Source organism: Poecilia latipinna, unplaced genomic scaffold, assembly GCF_001443285.1.
Source record: "Poecilia latipinna isolate Pla-1442-1.1 unplaced genomic scaffold, P_latipinna-1.0 Scaffold523, whole genome shotgun sequence".
Classification (NCBI taxonomy): Eukaryota; Metazoa; Chordata; class Actinopteri; order Cyprinodontiformes; family Poeciliidae; genus Poecilia; species Poecilia latipinna.
The window spans coordinates 218668-222900 of record NW_015113139.1 but is presented as its reverse complement, the minus strand read 5'-3'; the positions used below and the strand labels follow the sequence as shown (position 1 = coordinate 222900).

Genomic DNA, 4233 nt, shown 5'->3' with positions numbered 1-4233 from the left:
ATGACATTCAGGAACGATCCGATTCTTTTGGGCGGATCTTTACTGATTAAATTTATTTCAACTCTAAGTATTTAATATCTAGGTGTTTTATGGGAATCAAATTGAGAAGCAATTTTGATAGGTAAAACTTAATTTTTTTGTGTCACGTAGCGCCGGGTGCTGGTCTTGACTACAACTCTGCTACGTGGCTCCTTGGTTGCATGTCCTCCCTCACCCACCTTCTTTCCATCCCCTTTCTGTTGGATTTCTTTCAAAATAAAAGCCACTAGGGGCAAAAAAAAGTGAAGTTCATGCTATGTTAGGACAGGAGACAAGATGTTTCCATCCCTGAAATTATGATGCATAGAATCAGTAAGTCTAAAACTATGTTACAGAGAGTAAACACAATAAAAACATGCTTTATCTGTGGTATTGCTCATTAAAATGGCACATTTTTAATGTATTAAAATTAAATACGATCGGTTCACTTAATGATAGTGTATTAGGAATTAGGCAATGCATTCAGCAAGTACTTTTACTTTTAATACTTAAGTATTTTTAAAAGCCAGTACTTTTTTACTTTTACTTAAGTACAAATGTTAATGTGGTAGTTTTACTTTTACTTGAGTACATTTTTGTCTGTGTATTTGTACTTTTACTTAAGTACATTTTTTGAGTACTGGCGGTACTCCAATGTGTTTTGTTGAGAAGTTGTACTATCATCAGGCAAACTAAGATGCCCTCAGAGACACACACACAATCTGCAGCAGTTTAGAACACACCAAAGCCTTGGTAAACAAGCCTAGACATCGTCTTCCCATGCAGTTTAGCTAACTTATCTCCCTTCACTTCTCCGTCTGGGATTTCTCCCATTGAGTTTGATTTTTTTTTTTTCATTAGAATTTCAACTGGACCAATCAGCAAACAGAAGTAGGAGTTGTAAACAATGATTTTCTGTGCTGTCGTCTGCTGTCAGTTGTAGTTTGGAAATGGCAGCAGAGGAAGTGAACAAAGTCATTCAGTCGGTGTTGGACACGCTAGCACATTGCTAGCAAAGATGACATTCAACTCCACACTTCTCTCTTCACGGTGAGGGATGGTTTTTACAGCGCACACGATTTCTGACATGCTGCACAGCAAAGCTTCCTTCACGTTTGAGCTAGCTAAGTATATTCGTCACTGCCAAATGTTAGCAATCCAATCAGGTCCAATTGTTTAAAGCTTAAACAGCGTCCACTCCTCCAGCAAGAAATTATTTCTCGGTAGCCAATGATTTAAACCCTCTGTATTAGCTGGTTAACCAGAATATTGTCGTGGTCTGTTCTATTTGCTAAAATTCACCAAAAAATATGCATCATCTTCCAACAACAACGTGTCGCATCATTCTGAAACATCTCTCATATCAAAGAATTTACTTTCTGAACTTGCCTCTAACTCATCTAGATGATTCCCTGTATTGCTAATCCTTAGTTATTAACACCTAATAGGGTATCAAATGTACATGTACTATTGGACTTTGCATTTGATATACCATGCTAACACCAGCAGAACAATTCCATTAGATGTTATCCAGTTGCTACTGAATACACAAGAGCTTGAATGACTTACTGGCAGGACCCCCCACAACCCCTGTAGCTAATCACATCTTTTTACTGTAAAGGGCTACCCATGTACAAACGTAATACTCTGTATTGCATTAACTTTTCTTCATGTTTTTTTTTTTTTTTAGAAGGCCCCAGTCTGCTCACTCCCCTTCCTTCTCCCACTCAATAGACTTCATGGGGAGCGGCAAGATTTTTGGCCCACTGCGCCCGTCACGTCACCATATCTGAGAATAGAGGCTCTCCGGCTCATGAATGCTCGTAATGTTGTGTGTAATGACTCGTAACGGTAAACCTAGTCCTTCTTTTAAACACTCTGCAAATATAAAGTGGCTATATCAGTTTCACAGCAGATCTAATCATAGCGAGTGTGTAAACGGCCATTCAACCATGAAGCAGTGAGAGCTTTCCCATCGGAGGCAAGCAATTAAAGGAACAGTGTGCTATAAAAACATGTATGATTATAACTTCATCTTTTCCTCAGGGGCTTCCGTTAGTCTTTAATCTTTTTTTGTAATTTTCTTTTAAAACTCCTTAGAATAAGGTGTGCTTAAAAAAAAAGTAAGCAAAGCTCATAATCTATAATTCTGATGGAAGAAACGGGGTAAAACTAACTAATTGGTTAAGATGTCCTTATTTTTTCCTCTGTTAAAACACATTTTCTCATTTTGTGGGCAAAAAGCTAACAGAAGAAAACCAGCATCTGCAGCCAAAGTAACTGAGTCAATAAAGAAGTGCTACAGAAAAATTTGTGACCCATCATGTTCTGTGACCGCAGGGGACGACAGCGCAATTATTCTGGCCAGAATAATCTGTAACCAGTGTGAGTTTAGCTATTTGAGGGTTAGATATTATTATAAATATACTCAGATTGTAGTGATGAGGTGGTAGAACTCTGAAAAAAATAGTTGTTTTAAACTGTGACAGTGAGGTCAGGCCTGACTTCACTTTTAGGGTTGCCACCCGTCCCTTAAAATACGGAATCGTCCCGTATTTGGCTGTTAAATGTTGCGTCCCATATTGAACCGATACGGGACGCGATTTGTTCCGTATTTCTAGAAATGTCCCATAGACACGCCCAACACACACATATCAACACTAAGTGTAACAATAATGACCAAAATAAAACACAGGAAATATTAAGGTCAGCTAAATTCTCGTTGCGGGAGGTAAAGGACCCCTGAACGATTCGAACCGACGCTGTTTTCACGGTTGCCTAGAGACGGTCACTACGCAGCCGCAGTGAGGTGCTGTCAACCCGCCTCTTTTTAAAACATCCTCGACCCGATTCTCCACCGTCCTTAGAGCAAAACCTCTAGTAAAGATACAGACGTGAGAAGGACGACGCAAATCCCAGGCTGAATAATGTCAGTGAGGATGAACACAGGCAATTAAAAAAAAGTGTCCATCGTGGCGCAGTGTGATGCTAGACAGAATAGATCAGGAGAGGAACACAGCAGAGAGGTAACATTTTTGCTATGATTAAGTTTTTTATTGTGCTTTTAGTAGACTATATTGATTTGATTATTTGCTTATTTAATGTATAATATCAGCAAAAATAATACAAATGATAATTTAAAGAACAAAGCATACATTAGATTAACAGTAAATACGTAAATACTTCCTACTTTAAAAGGTTTGTTAGGGCTTTCTGTAGGTTTTATTTTGAAATGTTTATATATTTTATGAATTCATTGTTCAGTGGTCATTAATGCACCAGACACAGACCTGCAGCCCAGGGGCAGTTCTAGATGGGGGCCAACAGGGTACCAAAGAAGTTATACTAAATAAATGTCTTATGTTAATACTCATTGGCGGATTTTTTTTTAACCTTCACAATTTTACTTTAACAATGAATAAAAAATTGTAGTGCTGCACTTTTAGCTGCTGTATGGAGATAGGATCATATTTTCTATCCGCCAGGGATCTGCAAACTGAACCTCTGAAGACGCAAGTGGGTCTTTGGCTCACTTATTATATCAAATGATGAAATATTGCTCTCTTATTTTTTTATTTTTTTATTTATTTTTTTCATTCTTTTTCAAGTGTTGCCATGAAAAACTACCTGGCCCTGGTGGTAAATCTGGTCCACAACCAGCCTCCAAACCTAACCCCTTATTTATATAAATATTTTGGTAATACTCTGTAAAATATCAGAATGTTCATATAACTTTTATATTTTAGTTGTCTGAGGACACATTTTGAATATTAAATCATCTGTTATGATCAGTTTACCAAATACTTTTTACACTTGCTTAATTAAACATATTTAAAGTATACTACTCTGATTGGAGTACAGTTTTGGAGTACTCTAACTGACCTCTATCCAAGAACGATTTAAAGATTAAAAACACTGCCATAAAATATTGTTTATCACTGCAGCGGACATCCAACCCCATGAGAATTGGACGATGCGCCGTGGTGGGCGTCCCTCATTTTGAGTTCTGAAAGGTGGCAACCCTAGAGGGAACGCAAAAGGAAAAGAAATCCCATGTCCCCTGGAGGGGCTCCGTAATGGCTCACGCTTACTGGTAAGTGAAAAATGAAGTTGCTGAATGCAGGGCTGGAAAGTGAGACGGCAAACAGAGTTATCAGTGAGAAGCCAAGGTGTCTCTTAGATGTGAAAAGCATCATTTTAAATTATATATATATA

At 38.0% G+C, this 4233-nt stretch overlaps 1 long non-coding RNA gene across 1 annotated transcript in view; it reads right to left on the bottom strand.

Moving 5' to 3' along the window:
* Nucleotides 1-280, bottom strand: part of LOC106952534 (uncharacterized) — a 6595-nt gene extending 6315 nt beyond the window's left edge. Inside the window, exon 1 of the long non-coding RNA XR_001426008.1 lies at nt 215-280. This is a non-coding gene — a long non-coding RNA (uncharacterized LOC106952534). The remainder of the gene's footprint in view (nt 1-214) is intronic.
* Between the last annotated feature and the right edge of the window lie 3953 nt (nt 281-4233).